The sequence below is a fragment of the Tamandua tetradactyla genome, chromosome 7 (assembly GCF_023851605.1).
Source record: "Tamandua tetradactyla isolate mTamTet1 chromosome 7, mTamTet1.pri, whole genome shotgun sequence".
Classification (NCBI taxonomy): Eukaryota; Metazoa; Chordata; class Mammalia; order Pilosa; family Myrmecophagidae; genus Tamandua; species Tamandua tetradactyla.
Genome location: NC_135333.1, coordinates 8,730,282 through 8,748,876, shown reverse-complemented (window position 1 = coordinate 8,748,876; position 18,595 = coordinate 8,730,282).

Genomic DNA, 18,595 nt, shown 5'->3' with positions numbered 1-18,595 from the left:
GGGAAGTATGTTAGATCCAGGGCCACCCTTGTTTCTATTACAACATCCCATGTGAGTTAGATCCCAAAGAATTAACAAAATTTTGACGTAAGATGCAAGATGACAGAATATGAGGAAAGAAACAGAACTGAAAATCTTGCTTCATGCTTTTGTGTGTAGTTCTCTAGTTTGGGTGGAGCACAGGGTATATAAAGAGAGTAGAATGTGCTAAAACTAGAAAGGTAGTCTGAAGGTATGCTGTGATGGATTCTCAGGGAATTTTAATTAAGTTAGCAAAAAGGGACAACGTGCTTTGCTGTACTAGTTATATATGTTTGAATATTATTTATATTTATAAAAATTATTTAACTTCATAGAAACACACGGTGGGAGTTACTGTGAATCAGTCAGATTCATTTTAGAATAAAATTACTTTCTTGGTGTGGCACTTAAAATCTTACTACTTAGGTTTAGCATCTTTTGTGATAAACAGGGAAAATGGATAGTGACCAGAATAGCTTCTGTTCAAACAACAGCAGAAGCAGTAACAGCAAGAGAGATCTATCATGTTTACTAGCAATATCAGCTATTTGCATTTAGTATAAATATCTTCCGTTTCAGATTGGCCTCATCAGGAATAATCTCCTTTGAAATATAAATTGTCTCCCTTGTGCTTCCCTAGACTGCAAAACATTCTATTATCTAAGGAGAAAATGAAAGTCCTGGGAAGGGGCTTGAGCCAGAACTCCACTGAGCCATAATAAGAAAAGAATTCCCATAACTGAACTTTGAGACTTTCTCCTAAAGAACAGCCCTTGAAGAAAGAGAACCAGCATGGTCTAGTGAGGAGAACTAGGAACAGGTAAAACATCTTCTCTAGAGTTCGAAAACTCTCACCAATTCTTGAAGGTCTAATATTTTCTTTTTCCATCCCTCCTTACATCTAATGACAAAATCCACTGATATGTTATATCCATATAATGCAATATGCTGGCTTGAAACTTTGAAGTTTACCCTTTATACATGGACTATTTTAGGAAAAAAAAATGATTCTTGCATTCTATTTCAGAAAGTTTCAGTAAAATTAGCAAAGCTCTTTCAAACATTCACAATTTCTCTGAGAAATCCTGCACTCCAAAATCTAGCAGGGCCTCCTTTCCTTCCTACCCTCTTTCCTTCCTTTCTTCCTTCCTTTTTTTCTTCCTTTCTTCTTGAAATTCCACCTGTTTTTGTGTTACCACAGTTAAAACTCAAACCATCGTCATTAATTTCCATTCTAAACTTCCTGTTCGCTGGGGCAATTCTTGAGGATTTTTATAATTTTTCTCATTTCAAATGCAAGCAGTATGAATTAGGTTTATTAACATTTGAAAATAGAAAAATGTTACTCATCTTTTCAAGAATAAAATATATATAGTGACGAGTAAAGTCTTTGAAAATGATGTACTCTATTCTCCGTCAAACATATATAATTTATTTGGATTGGATGCTTGAAACTAGGATAGATTAAAGGGAATCCTTAAGGCCTAAATTAATTTTTCTTCCACTTTGTATCCAAATGCTTACCAAGGAATCACTAGAACAAAAGGAGTGTGTTTGTAAATTGAAGGAATTTTGAGACCCAAGGTCATTAATGGTTAATTGTGCTGGTTTGAAACTGTCATGTACCCCAGAAAAGCCATGTTCTTTTATCCTCATTCAATATTGTTGTGTGGGATTTTTTTATTAAGTAGTTTCCATGGAGATGTGACCCACCCAATTGTGGGTGGGACCTTTTGATTAGATGGTTTACATGGAGATACGTCTCTAACTATTCCAGGTGAGGTTGCTAACTGGAGCCTTTTAAAAGGGAACCATTTTAGAATAAGCTTTAGAGTCCACACAGGCAGACACCTTTGGGGATGTAGAAGGAAGATGCCCCCGGGGGGAGCCTTATGAAATGAGAAGCCAGGAGAGAAAGCTTGCAAACGTCACCATGTGCCTTCCCAGCTGACAGAGGTGTTTTGGACAGCGTTAGCTTTTCCTTGAGTGAAGGTAACCTCTTATTGGTGCCTTAATCTGGACATTTTCTCAGCCTTAGAACTGTAAATTTGCAACTTAATAAATTCCCTTTTTAAAGTTGTTCCATTTCTGGTATATTGCATTCCAGCAGCTTTAGCAAACTAAAACAGTAATTATTTTTGTTGAGGTCTCTTACCATATGTATGCATTTTTAACCTACTAAGGAAATTTTAAGACAAAATAATGCAAAGTTGATTTAAGCATTATTTAGAACACAAATAATTAAGCTACACCAATAATTTGACCTTTAATTGGTAGCTAGTTGTTGTAGTCAGGTTGATTAGTTTATTTGACATGACGCAGCTTAACTCCTACCTCAAGCCTTCTATTCTGGTCACTAGGGATTTGTTAATGCCTTTTCCCTTCCTATATAATAGGCCTGAGATACAGGTTTAAAATTCTCTTGTTCCTTTTGTTTTAAGCCCCAGCAATAAAAATGCACTAAGAAGGTCCCAAAAGAGAAAGGATTTAATTAGCATATCCAACTCTGGAAACTTAAGGCAATTAACACATACTAACTAGTTTTCAAATTCGTGAATATGTTCCCAAGCTGTAATTTCTTTGAGAGTAGAGATCATAACTTATTCATTTCTGTTTAGCACTGTGTTAGTTTGAAATTGTTGTGTACGCCAGAAAAGCCATGTCCTTTAATCCTGATTCAACATTGTAGGGTGGAAACTTTTGATTAGATATCTCCATGGAGATGTGACATGTGGGTAAAGCCTTTCGATCAGATGGAGATGAGACTCCATCTATTCAAGGTGGGTCTTGACTAGTTTACTAGAATCCTTTAAAAGGGGAAACATTTTGGAGAAACCTTAGATGCAGATCACTTGGAGAACAGTTGCTTCAGAGCTGACAGAGACATGGATATTTGGAGATGCTCAGCATGCCAATGGGAAGAGCAGATGCCTAGACACAGGCAGACCCCTGCAGACATCACCATGTGCCTTCCCCTTCCCATGAGAAGCTAAGCAAGCCAGAAGCCAGAGCTGTGTCCTGGAGAAACAAAGTGAAGGCATAGAGACGAAGCTACTGATATCAGAAGAGGGAAGCAATGAACCAGGAACCAGGACCAGCAGACACCAGCCCCATGCCTTCCCCATTTGGCCTTCCTTGAGGTATCTTACTCTGATGCCTTAGTTTGAACATATTTATGGCCTTAGAATTATAGACTTATAATAAATTCCCCGTAAAAAAAAAAAAAAAAAAAACCCATTCCGTTTCTGGTGTGTTGCATTCTGGCAGCTTTAGCAAACTAATAGAAGTTAGATAATATCAGTATTCAAAGCCTGTTCATTCAAATGAACTAATGGATACTTTTCCTTAGACATTGGTGAATTTTCCTCCCCTATGTAAGGGGAACATTTTAAAAAGAATAGGAAGGCTGGAAGATTATTATATATAAGACTCTATAGACTCATTCAAATACATTATTTCATAATATAACAACAATGATGTAAGAAAATAGACGTTAAGAGATATTCCATGACATTGACCAAAGTCACACAGCTAATACATGTTGATGATGGGTTTTTAAACTAATCCTGTCTAACGTTAAACCTGTGACCTTTCCACCATCCTAACACCTCTTACTCAATCCCCCTACCCACTACTTTATACGTATGTGATAGAATGAGGAGATAACAGGAAGTAAGAATTTCTCTTTCCTCTACCTAATAAATTTCATTCTAAACTTGAAAGGCTGCATTTTGGAGGACATATACTGAAACACTTTTAAGATAATTTAAGGAAATCAGTAAACACGGAGGAAGAAAAAGCTGGCTCTGCTGTGTATAAGGCACAGGAAAAAGAAAGTCTACAGTATTCTGTAAGTAGTCATTTTGTATAGATATTCATCCCTCATTGCCATTGAAGGTGACGCACCACTGTCTCAATTCAGCAAATAAATCACCAAAGCCAATGGTTAAGACATCGGCCCAAAATTTGGGAAATAAAGATTCACCTTGGATCTAGGTCTGGGTCACTGTGTTTGGTCTTTAACATGAAACTTCAGTTCTCTTTAGGACCCGTAACCCCTCAGATTGAAGATTGTGCCTGAGGGGACATCATACAGAGTGATCATCATTCATACATTAGTTTCTTATCTCCACTACTATTCTGCAAATAAAAAAAGTCTTAACCAAGGGTCTTAAAGTGGTCTAGAGACCTCTACTGGTCCATGTTTGGGCTTCAAAGAGTCCATAAAACCAAGAAATTGTTAGCAACAATTGCTGTATATGTGCATTTGTGCACCTGTTTGGTAAAAACTTCTCTAGCTTTCATTAGACCCTAAAGTGGTTCAAAACCAAAAAAAAAAAATTAGAGATTCCTGTAGGAGAAAATATTCTTCATCATTTTAAGTTCCTACCTTACATTTCTCTGGTTATAATCTTGCATTATAATTGATATTTTATGATTGTGTTAAGTGTATATTTGCTATAAATACCCAAAACTGAGAAAGTAAACAAATCTATATGTCATTTACATCAAAACAGTAATGACACTGCATATAGTGAAGGTTGGGCCTGGCAATAGTACACAGCTCAAAGCTCAGACTCCTTCTCCTGAAGATGAGAAATAACAATAACTTCTTAAAGATAGTCAAGTCTGTGCCAGGCACGCTACAAGGCCTGCCATCAGGGTGCCAATGTCATTGCTATTGAAGCAGTTGCCATCTACTTAGTTTCCTGTGGCTGCTGTAACAAATTACCACCAACTTGGTAACTTATAACATCAGAACTTTACTCTTTCACTGTTCTGGGAGCTTAAAGTATGATATCAAGGTATCGGTAGGGCACATTCCCTCTGAAGGCCCTAGGGAAGAATCCTTTGCTTCTTCCTAGCTTCTGGTGATGGCTGGCTATCTTCGTGTCCCACGCCTTGCAGATGCATAACTCCAATCTCTGTCTCCATCTTCACCTGACCATCCTGCCCGTGTGTGTCTGACTCTGTGTCTCTTTTCTTCTTCCTGGATACTTGTCATAATGGACTAAGGGACCTCCTCACTCCAGTATGACGTAATTTTAACTAATTTGCAACAACCCTATTTCCAAATAAAGTCACATTCTGAGCTCCTGAGGTTAAGAATTTGACACATCTTTGTGGGGTACCCAATTCAACCCACACTACAATCTTAGCACCAACAGAAGAGCGAAAACGTACAATAATATAACGTGGAGATACACAGCACTTCAGAAACTCTGGGCTGAGAGATTCAGACACTCCTATGTCATAAGGCAGCCTGGGAAATGTGTAGGTCATGTCACTTCCATGACCCACTTTTCTAAAATGTATCCTACTCCAGTTTCAACTGCTTGCAGTCAGCAAAGTCCCTGGGAAACATTAATACTTGTTGCTCATTCCACTTATAGAGATCCATATGTTATGTGATTCCTATATGAAAAATGGCATAATAAACCCTAACTCCATCCAAGGAACCAATATGGTGCGTTATATCAACAAGGTAGCCTAAAAGATTCTCTGGATAGACACTGCAAGTCACAGTCTAATGGCTTCAAAAGAGGCGTTAACTTGTAGTGTGTCAAACAGCTGTGTATTAAAGAGTCTCTAAATAGATAGTGACATGACAAGAATATATTAGCAGCTGCTTGCTGTGCCAATCATCTGAAGCCAGTGTTATAAGATATTTCATATAAAAACTAGAGGGAAAATTAGATTGGGTTTGTTCTGAGAAAAGTTAAAATTTAACTCAGCCATATCTGTGGATTATTATGACCTTGTGAGACCCCTTTGATATTTTGAAGTGAGTGGTCTTTCTGCACAGCCTTCCAAAAGCTAAAAATTTTGAAAAAAAATAAATTTCAAGTAGGCAAGAATGAAGATGAGTGATCTGTGCTAATTCCTACACAAAGTTTTTTCTTCTAACTCATAAATCATGTATGCGCTATTAAACCATTGGTAGTACAAGATTTGATCCCAAGTATGCCACTAAATCTGAGACTAAAGAGAGAATGCCCAGCCCTGGGCAGCCCAAGCCTGGAAAGCCAATGCACTGGTGATCACCACAGGACTGGCCAGGAAAGGACCAGTTTATTCCTATCAACATGGGATGAGGCCTGTATTTTACACAACCCAAAACCAGGCACATTCAGAACCAGGACTAAAACTTTGTTCTTAACACTATGCATTGCTGCATTCTCTGTTGAAGGCAGATCACCATCAAAACAACACTTTTGTGTTCTCCACATGTCTCACAGTGCTAAGGGCTTAGTAGGCATTTATTGAGTAATATGTAAAATCTGTAGTTTTAATAATATCATTTCTTCAAAAATTTTTTCTCATTGTAAAAAATAGAAAAAATAAGGCAATAATAAAACCATAGCCCATCAATCGTAAAATATATTCAAATACTTTTCAATGCATATATACGCTTACTTTCCATAAAACAGAATCAGACCATATACGATGTTTTATATATATTATATATTTAGCAATATATCCTAAAAATCAATTGACTTAAGAAATACAAATTTTAAATAGGCCTAATATTACATTGCATCACATTTTCTGAAACAGATATCTTCAGTGAAAACTATTCTTGACCTATGGAAAATGAAACTCTGTAGCAATACCAAAGGTTTGGAACTTGAAACCAAGTAATTTTACTATTTTGACTGACCCTCTTGTGCCCTGTGGAAATACCAATCTTTATGCCTTTGCTGCTAACCTGTGGTAAATTTCACCTTTTGACTCGTGTTTCTCCTGTCTAACACAATGGCCAAATGTCCTTAGAATACCATTACATATGGAAGGGGCCATACAGTTTCTTCAAGAGCAGCATATTGCAATCGCAACCCTTTAGTGTTTTGTGAAATCAACTTCATTAAAAACAAAAAAAACTATTAGAAGAGAAAGGAATAATGAAATATCAAGCATATTATATGAAGTAAATTCAGATGTTGGATTATGAAACTTTATTCTTAGTACTGTATGAATGTGTTTGCTTGGGTCATAATGTAAAATACACCCAAATTTTAAAAGTTGAAGGCAACTTATCTAAAGAGAAGAAACTTTAGAGAAGCAAGGTTCTAAATTCCCCCTGGAATCCCTCTGTATGTTTTTTTTTTAAGTTTGTTGCATAAATTCATTAAGCCTGGAATTCCTATCACAGCTCCAGGGCTCTAAGTGGCTGGCTTCCATATTTGTTAAAAAAAAAAAAAGCAAAACTTTGACAGATAATTTACTTCTTGCTGCTGAGTTCTTACAGGAAAATGAAATGTGTGCAGCCTGACTTATTTTAATCATAAACTAGGCATGTTTCTGGAATAATGAATCTTCTGATTAAATACTGCAATTTTCAAAGACTTATTTTAGCTGCAGGAAATAAAATGATTTGGAATTAAAGGTGAAGGAATTGAAAGCAGGTGAAATGTGAAATGGCTTAACTGCTGTTCTAATACAGTCTCTTGCCTTCTAAGAAATCTCAATGAGAGAAGATATCAAAGGAGACAGTTTGTATTGGAACAGTTACTCAAGCCCTTACCCAGAATCCATAATTTTAGGACACAAAAAGTTTCTGCTTTAACGTTTTAGAGTTAATGTTAATAAACAAGATGTAAAAATGTACTCCGCAGAATATAACACATAGTATTAATTCCCTTAACCCGTTATCATCGACCACAACTCAAAAATGTGGTCATCGTTTGGTGGGTTTGAAATGATAGGTTTACAAGTCTACTTTGGGAATTAATTAAAGAGTTCTAAGTCAATGTTCTTTACAACTACCATTTTTTTTAACTATCCTGATTAGTTATGGTCTATTTAACTTAAGATCTGCGCCCTTCGCAAAGACTTTCCTGACTTTCCATTTATTTTCCTTTTAACAGTAACAACACATATTCTGAACCACAAAAAGGTCCTTTAAAATATAAACTATACTGGAATATTCACTATTTAATGTGATCTTTTTTAACCAGGCTCTTTACAGATTAGATAAGGACAGTGTTTTTCATATTAATATTTCCCAGACTATATAGTATGATGCAGAGCACAAATTGGAATCTCAAAAAATACTGACTAAATAGCAAAAGAAAAGGAGAAAGAAGCCAGCATTCATTGATAACTACGTGCCAGGCCTTTGTCATACATTTTATCATTGCATGCCCACAGCAATTCTGAAAAGTGTGGACAATTATTTCTTCTTTACAAACAAGGAAACTGAGTTCAGAGATGTTCAATTATTCACAAATGCCCCCCAGATCTCCAGACCTAGATCTTTGTAGAACATTAGAGATGGAAAATATGTACCATATCCCTGGCAGGCAATCATAGAGCTCTTTCCTAGTAAGCCAAGACATAGCATTGCAATGTTTGAGGCAGCTTCAACCAATTGATGATTTTTGGCTCAGGAGTTCAAAACAAATTGCAATCTCTGCCATTCAGCATATAACTTCTAAGAACCCTTCTGGCTCTGATATTCTCTACTTCCTACCCACTCTTTAAAGACTTTTATTAAAATAAACCAGAAAAGTAAAAATTCTAGACGCAGAATAACTCTTCAAGCTGTCACCTTTTTAAAAGGGTCTCACCACCAGTCAGGGCTATGGGCACCTCCAGTCTCCAGGTCTTGCTGTCTGCTTACCTTTCCCCAAACATCTCCGACCCCTCTGCTTCACTGGCTCTTTTCTGGCATTGTATTTGAGCTGTCCTGTCCCACACAGCAGCCAATATCCACATGTGGCTCTTGAGCCCTTGAAATGTGGCTTGTTCCAATGAAGATGTGCTACAAGTATAAAATACAACCTGGATTTGAAGATCTAGTATGAAAAACAGAATGTGAAGTATCTCTGTTTTTATGTTGATTGCATGTTGAATTGACAATATTTTGGGTATATTGATTAAATAAAATGTGAAAACTAACTTTACTTGTTCTTTTTAGGTTTGGTAGCATGGCTACTAGAAAATTATAACAATATAAGGCTCATAATCATGGCTTAATTATTTCTGTTGCATCGTCTGTCTTAAAATCTTCCACTTCCCAGCATTGACAATTCTGTTCTCCTAGCTTCTGCTTAGCTTCCTATTCTATTTCCAAGGCTGGATGATGGTACACCTTCCTCAGTGGCTGGCTCCTGGCCACAGCCTTGTACCCCTCTTCCATGTGACTTGAGAAGCTATGCTCTCTTCCCTCAGTCCACCAAAGCCTCTCTCTGAAACAACTCCTTGTTGCCCCTGTCATTTCCAGGAAACCAAAGAACTCTCTTAACCAGAGTTCAGCTCTCCCAACCAAACCCTATCAAATTTCAGCAACTATAGTTTCCTATGAGTTCTCTGAGAGAGACACAGCAAGAGATCAAATTTGGAATGGGGAACTAGAAAGAAAACCAAGGTTATTCCTCTCTATACTTGGAAGAATACTTTCGTTTGCATTCGACCAGGTCAAATGGTTCCAACAGGCGGCTACCTGTTGCATCAGAAGAAAATGGTCCATGCTGACAATACTTACCAACTGTCATGGCCTAGGCAGTGATAGCAGGAGTTGAAGAGCTGAGCCTGAGACTGAAAAGCCAAAGAAAGCCAAATTAGTATCAGATATCTAAATATGAGATTCAGATCAGGCACTAGTACTTTGGGAGACAGAGGGGAATGCAGAGAGACGCATCACAGGATAACAGAAACACAGTAAGCCAGATAAATCTCATTAATCAAAGTTCCAAACCACCAGGGGACAGTAGAAAAACAAATGCCAAAAGATCTGAATTTAGTGTCTCAGTTCTACCACAGTATTATAACTTCAAGCATGTCATTTAACCTCTCTAAACCTCATGTTTGCGTCTGAAAACTGTAGACAATAATGCATATGTTATTCTGGAATTGTGTCAATTACTTGAAACATATTGGAGGGGTTACAGGAGCATACTGGAGCTAAAATGTTACAGAATATGTTACAGAAACATATTGGGGCTAACAGAAAGGACAGTGGTCTCTCCTCTAATTTCCCAGATATGTAACTGGGAAATATGTAACTATAGGGAATGAAATATTGAGCGCAAAAGCACATGAAAGCAACTATATATATTATAAAACATGTATCACAGTATAGTTGTTTCACAATAGCCTAAAATACAATTGATCATCATAATTGTAAATATAAGGGGAAAAACAGGAAGAAAAACAATACATTAGCATAACTTCCAATGACACTTTACACAGACTTTGAAAGGTTCTCCCGTTACCACACTGTCTCAGTTACCTAAGGCTGCCATAACAAAGCACCACAAACTAGGGGACTTAAAACAACAGAAATGTACGGTCTTTCGGTTCTGGAACCCAGAAGGCTGAATTGAGGTGCCAGCAAAGCCACAATTCCTCAAAGCCTATAGGATTCTGGCAGTGGCTTGTGGAATAACTCAATCTCTGCCTCCATCCTTGTCCATCTGTGTATGTGTGTGTGTCTCCAAATTTTCTCTGCTTATAAAGGCACCAATCATATTGAATTAGGGCCCACACTTACCTACTTTAGCATCATCTTAACTAATGACATCTTCAAAGATTCTCTTTCCAAATAGGATCACATTCACAAGAGTTGGTATTAGGGCTCAAATATATCTTTTTGGGAGTATTCAATTCAATCCACAATTCATACCTACACAATCAATGTCTCCTCCAAAAGTTTAGCCCCACAAAGGAAACATTGAAGAAAAAAACTCTTTGGGATCTTTTCATGGGTTATGTACTGTTTTTCTCCCTTCTCGTCAAACATGTCAAATTTGTTTCTGCCTCACAGCCTTGTTCTTATTCCTCTGCCTAAAACTCACTTCCTCTGCTTTGCTCCCTCACTTCTCTTCTATTATTCATAGCTACTCCTTCTGCTATACACCAGGAAGCCTTAGGTTAATCTAAACATGCATTCTAGTCTCAGAAGACAACCACAGGCCAGCTGTGACTCCAGTTCATTGAGAAGGCTATCCGAAAGGAACAAAGTGTGCCTGCCGAACCCACGGGTGCACCTCTCCTGAAACAAGCATCCTTGTGGCAACTTGGGTACATCAGTCCACACAGGGGCAAGGAAACAAACTTCATGTCAGTCAGTGCTGGAGCTACCCAGGCTTAAAAGCCTCCTGCCCCACAAGAGCCAGTAACTTTTGTTTTTAATCAATCAATTAACTTATTTTTTATTACATAAGTTGTAGGTTTGCAGAATTATCAGGCAGAAAAACAGAGTTCCTAGATATCACCCCACATACACACATTTCCCTATTATCCACAGTTTACATCAGTGTCGTGCCTATATTACAAGTGATAAAACAAAACCATTATAATTATACAATTAACTATATTTCATACTTTATATTAGGGCTCACTGCTTGGGTTGTACAGGCATATGTGGGTTTTTTGTTTTTAATTGAGAAATCTTCACACACATACTTTCTATACATAATGCAACAATCAATGGCTCACAATATCATCACATAGTTGTGTAGTCATCACCATCATCATCATTTTTTGGAACATCTGCATCACTCCAGAAAAAAGAAAGAAAAAAGAAAAAAAGAAATAACTCACACGTACCATCCCCCTTAGCCCTCCCTCTCATTGACCACTAGTATTTCCATCTACCCCATTTATTTTACCCTTTGCCCCCCATTATTTATTTATTTATTTTTATCCACATTTTTTACTCATCCATCCATACCCTGGCTATAAGGAGCATCAGATACAAACTTCTCATAATCGCACAGTCACATTGTAAACATTGCATCTTTATACAGTCATCTTCGAGAATCTAAGCTACTGAAGAGCCAGTAACTTTTGCAAAAATCCATAGACATTCCTTACAGTCTCCACAACCAACATACCAGGTACAAGAGTCAAGGACTCAGAGAAGCTGAAAGCATGGTATCTCCGTCAGATACCAGGAGTTATTTGTAGTTGCTCCAAGATCAGACACAATTTACCACGCTGAGGTATTTTTTATCATAAGCAAGTGTGCTTAAGAACAGAGTTAGCACTTTTGCCCTTATCAGATTACCAGCAGGGCACAACTAGAGAGTTAGACTGAAGCTCAGATTCTCATGTGGCAGGAGATTTTGTTAATCCAAACCATCTGAAACATCCATGTTTCTTGTCACGCTGAACTTTAAGCCCTCTTACCCTGCTCTCTTTATATTCACAGCAATAAATCATGGCCATTTACTCATATGTTTGTTGCCTATTATTTCTACAATGAGTCCCATCAGAGCAGGGAATTTATCTGACAAGTTCCCTGCCTAGTCCAGAGTCTAAAAGGGTATGTGGCATCAAATAGGCACTCAGTATACATTAATTAAATGAATAATATCCAATAATCAGGATTGTGTGCAAATAATGTTGCTCTAACGGGCAAGCAATGAGCTGACATGTAAGTGTCAATCAAGGCAATCGGTGAGCATACCCAGCAGCACACTTTGGTCTCATGAGCAAAAGGGGTCAAAGAAAATAATCAGATTCCTAAAAGGATGAGAGTATAAGTCAGAACTTTTGTTACAGAGCAGCAAAAGTGACTTGACATCTAGCACTTAAAAAAATAACACCCACTATCAAAAAAAAAGCAAAACTGAAAATGGATAAAACCTTCAAGCAGGAATTTAGTTAGTGGGAAATTAGAAGACCGAAGTCTAAATGGACTCATCAACAAGATGACTTCACCATACAGCTGTTTAAATTTACATGAGGCTTTAGCACAAAGGTTAGATCAATTTACATTTTCCACCAGCATTTCCCAAAAAGTCATGTGAGATACTAATAGGTATTTGGAAAAGAGTTTGTATTTGGGAAATCCCAGTTAAAAACTTTTGAATATTACAAGACTTCTCTGAGAATTTACTTTGTGCTTCCCAAAGAAAGAAAACAGAACACAGCATTTCCAAAATTTCTTAAGCTGGAAAACCCTTCCTTCACAGAACATTTCACTGTAATTTGGAAGAAATTTCATAAACTTGCTTTATACTATTTGGCTGGTAATCACATATTGCACATGCAATGACTAACTCTTTACAAATGAAGAAACAGGTGCTAAGAACTGAAATAAAATTAATATACTCAATATGATTTTTGAGTATATAATTTACCTACACAAATCCAATATTTTAAACTTAAAATATGATTTTATTCAGATATAAATGTGGATAGAAAAATGTAGATGCATGTGTGTGCATGCAAGTGTGTATATACATGTATTTCCTAGCTTTGCCCACTGAGAAAACCTGAGAGCAGTTACCACAATCACAACGAATGCACCCAGCACCCACATCTTGGTTTCTAAATACAATTCAAATGATGACAGAATCAGATCTTAGAGAAATGTCAGATCATAGGACTGGGACAAGGAAAGTACAAGAAGGGCCTGGAATAACTTGTGTGCCAAAATGTAAGGAAGTGCTCAAAGAATAAGGACCGTATTCAATTGCTAAGCTGCCAGAATGCAATATACCAGAAATGAAGTGTATTTTTAAAAGGGGATTTAATAAGTAACAAATTTACAATTCATGAAAATGAAAACATCCAAAGTAAGGCACCAAGAGGAAGTCACCTTTACTCAAGAAAGGCTGATGCTGTCTGGAACACCTCTGTCAGCTGGGAAGAAACATGACTGGCACCTGCAGTTCCTTGTTTCTGTTTCCATTGCTCCCAGATTTTGATGCCAATGGTTTCCTCTTTAAGCATCTGTTGGATTTACTTACTCCTCCAAGGCACGATTCTGGGTTCAGGCTTTTAGCATCTCATGGGAAGGAACATGGCAACATCTGCTTGGCTCTGCCCATGCCTAGGCATCCCCTTTCTGTGTCAGCACTCCAAGCATATCCAAACATCCATGTGTCTGTGAGCTCTGAAGCAAGTGTGCTCCAAGCACCTGCATCTGCATTTCCAATCATCTGTGTCTGTGTGTGCATCTGAGTTTTCTTCAAAATGCTTTCCCTTTTAAAGGACTCAAGTAAACTAATCAAGACCCCCCTTGAATGGGTGGAGTCACATCTACATTTAATCAAAAGACTATACCCATAATTGTGTGTGCCACATCTCCATGGGGGTAATACAATCAAAGTTTCCCACCCTCAACAATAGGTCTGGCTCTACGAGATTAGACCAGAATTAAAACAAGCCTTTTCTGGAGTACATATAATAGTTTCAACAGGCACAAGGACTTAAAAGAGGGCACAGGAACCAGCTTTAAGATACTCCCAAAGTGGCCAAATTTAGGACAATGTGAGCATCAAAATAATGATAGTAATGAATTGCAACTAATCACATAAAATGGGAAGTCATAAATCCATAATAATATAAATAAATAAGCAGGGAAAAGAAAAGTTTTCTCTATATAGCAAAATGCCAAATATAAATGTAAAGGAAATGATGCAATTAGAAATTGCTCAACGAATTACACAGGAGAGGCTCACTGGCTAAAGAAGCAGTGAAAATTCTCTCTTCTTCCTTAAAAGTCTTCAACCAATTGCATAAAATCCAACTGATTGGGTTATTTCATTGCACAAGGCACACCCTTAGTTGACTGTAGATGTGCTCAGCCGCAGATGCAACCAACTGATGATAATTTAATAAACCTGCCCTTTGTTTTATCAGTCAGAAACAAAATATCCTTGCAGTAATGATTAGGGCAATGCTTGCCACAGTCAGCTGGTCAAGTTGACACCAGAAATTAATCATCAGAGTTGCCAGCCTTGCAGATCCCTACTGATCTGGGACTCTTAGATTCCCAAGGTTGCCTGAGACCCTTTTATAAATCTTATGTTTACAGATATCTCCCACTGCTTCTGTTTCTCTAGAGAACCCTAACTAATACACCTATATTCTAGATTCTGACTCTATGAGTTCGCTTATTCGAATTGTTTCAGATCAGTGAGATCACACAATATTTGCCCTTCTTGTGTCTGTCTTATTTCAATCGACATGATGTCTTCAAGATGCATCCATGTTGTTGCATGGATCAGGGCTTCATTCTTTTTATGGCTGAATAATAGGTAACGTGGGACAGGATGTGGATAGGGAGTGGGAAGTTAAGGCTTAAAGTGTATAGGATTCCTGTTTGGAATGATGAAATGTCTTGGTAATGCATGGTGATAATGGGAGCACAACATTGTGAATGCAATTAAGCCCTGAAATATATATCTGAATATGATTAAAATGGGAAATATCAGATTGTATATATAGTAAAAGAATAAGAAATTCTTAAAATCCATGGAATTACACAATACAGTCTGTGAGCCCTCAGTTAAATGATGGGTTTTAATTAAAAGTACAATTCCAAACATATACAATCATCAATTGTAACATGCGCCATGCTATTGCAAGGTGTTGTGTCGGGGTGATATATGGGAGTCCCATATTTTATACATGATTGTTCTGTAACCCACAGCTTCTCTAATAAAAAAAGTCAACTGAAAGAAAATAAAACTCTCCTTCCTCGGATATTATTTGGAAAATATTATTGCTTAGATTTAGTTAATAAATACAGACTAATTAAGTTTTTAACAATTACTTAGTAAATCAAACTTGTTAATTAATTATTAATTAATAAGTATAACATAATTCTTAATTAACTTTCCAATGGAGAAACTTGGCAGACAACATTTAACCAAGTGATAAAAGTGAACATCACTAGTCATGCGGCATTGTGTGCCAACTGTTAAAATGTCACAAGAGGAACACAGCATCACATCTGTAATATTCTTGTCAAAAGCGCATAACCAGAGCAGGCCACAGTGGCTGAGCAGGCAGAGTTCTCGCCTGCCATGCCGGAGACCCGGGTTCGTTTCCCAGTGCCTGCCCATGAAAAAAAAATGCATAACCAAAGACTAAACATGATAAAACACCAGACAGATTCAAATTGAAGAACATTCTAAAAAAAATCTGATGTGTAACCTGGAAAAATTTTCAAGTTCAAAGAAAAACTGAGGAAATACTCTAGATTGAAGGACACTGAACAGACAGGACAACCAATAATATTTGCAATCCTGGACTGGACCTCTTTGCAATGAAGGACTTCAACAAGATTTGAATGGGGTCTGTGAATTAGATGTTAGTGTGAATCAAAGTTAAAACCCTGATTTTAATTGTTATGCTGTGGTCATGGCATAAGAGAGACTGCCCTTATTTGTAGGAAATATGCACTAAAGCATTTAGGGGTAATGGAGCATCCTTTCTGCAACTTATTCTCAAGCAGCTGAAAAAGAGCCAATACTACATGTCTTTTATATGTGTGTGTGTGTGTGTGTGTGTGTGTGTGTGTGTGTGTGTGTGTGTGTGTGTGCGTGCTTGTGAGAAAGAGAGAGAGGGAGCAAGAGAGAGAAGGGAAGGGAAGGATAAAGTGGTGAAATGTCAATTACTCAGGAACATGAATATAGGGCAATGCTCATTTCTAGGACAATACTTGTAACTTTTCTGTAAATTTAGAGTAATTTCAAAATAAAAAGTAGTATTATATATAAATATAAAGGTAAATTATATATATGTAACTAACAATTTAATAAGACTGTCCCTGAATAGCTAACTGGTTTCCTTATTGCAGTTCCATTTCAGAACACAGGAATGAATACTTTTATGTCTTCTAAATCTAATAACTATAAGTATTCAAGAAACTATAGTATTTGCACAACTTAAATAATTTCGAACAATTAATAGCCAGCTTAATACCTAACTTTGATAATAAGCAATCTCAGAAAATGGTAATTTCATGTTGAATCAGATACCCAGTGGAACATTATTTTCTTCAAAAGGACGAAAAAAAAAGCGAGGAGAAAAACAGTTTTGAAATTAAATCTGCCAGCCCACTTTATGACCTAGAGTTCTACTGGTGTGTGAAATGAGCATCTGGATAACTAAAGGCCTCACTCTCCTACATGTCCACGATCTCTGAGCTGGCTGTCCCTCTCTATGTCATTTCCTTGTCCCCAAACACCCTCAGGTAAAAAAAAAAAAAAAAAAGGATATTTTTTTATATCTCTTCTAACCCATGGAAAATTTGCCAAAATCTTTCTAAGAGAGAATAATGTGTGTGATGGTTAGAATCTATTATGTACCCTAGAAAAGCTATGTTTTAGTCCTGGTCCAATCTTGTGGGGGCAGCCGTTTCTTTTAATCCTGATTCAATATTGTAGGGTGGAAACTTTTTTTATTAGATTGTCTCCATGGAGATGTGGCACACCCAATTGTGGGTATGACCTTTTGATTAGATGGAGATGTAACTCCACCTATTCCTGGAGTCCTTTGAAAGGGGAAACATTTTGACAAAACCTCAGAGCTGATGCATCTCTTGGAAAACAGATGCTTCAGAGCTGACAAAGCCAACATGAGACCCAGATGTTTGGAGATACAGAGCCCAGCAGATGTTGCTATGTTCCTTCCCATGAGATGTTAAGCAAGCCAAAACCTGGAGACAACCAAGGGAAGCCAAAAGATGAAACTCAGCCCTGGAGAAGCAAAATAAGGAACCCCCACAGGAACAGAGACTGAAAGCAATGGAGCCCAGGAGCAAGGGACCAGCAGATGCCAGCCACGTGACTACACAGCTGACAGAGGAGTTCCAGACGGCATCACCTGTTCTTGAGTTAAGATAACCTCTTATTAGTACTTTAACTTGGACATTTTCATGGCCTTAGAACTGTAAACTTGTAACTTATTAAATTCCCTTTATAAAAGACATTCCATTTCTGGTATATTGCATTCCGGCAGATTGACAAACTACTACAATGTGCTACCCATACAGAAAGGGCGTAGGATGCAAAGAAGTAAACCCAAGTCTAAATCAATCCAAGAGAATGCTCTTTTATTATTGAGGCACTTAAATGCCTCCATCCAATATCCAGAGGCCAAACATCATTTTTTAAAATGAAGAGAAACCACTATCATTGCTAACTCCAAGTCAAACAATCTCACACTGACTAAACGTGTGAAAAAATAGCTGTGCCCAGCATGACTATTCTTCTCTGTGAAACACTGACATGTTTACACTCCCTGTAGTTCTTCACACTTCATGACAAGCAATTCATCTTTCATAAAGGAGTTTTAAATTTGCACTTCTGGCAGAGTAAGCATCAATTTTTTTTACAAGGACTGACCACAGAAACATCTTCATTCCAATTCTCATTTATATATTTCTCTGCCTGTCTTTGGGCCCTAAAACCCCATACACTCAATATCACATGTAAATGATCTCCCTCCCCCCATCTTTTATCCTCAGGGCATAGGCTTAGAGGAGATATGGGGAGGGAGAGAGGGGGTCTACTTAAAAAGTCTGATTATTCTGAAGTTTTCTGTAATCAATTTACGTTTCAAGCACAGCACGAATCATAAAACACTTATAATCCTGGTGTGTCTCAAAGCTTTTAAAAACAGTTTCATTGATTCACTTTACAGAAAGCAGAGAACAAAGTCATTGCAAAAAACAGAAATATTTTGCTTCCCTGTTCATATAAAGATATCTCATTCCTGCATTTAGCAAAAATAAAGCTTCCCATGTCCATAATTAGCATTTTAAATGCATCTGAGAACATAGGAGTACATCTCTGGTGATCAGTAGGGGAAACACATAGGTTTAGTA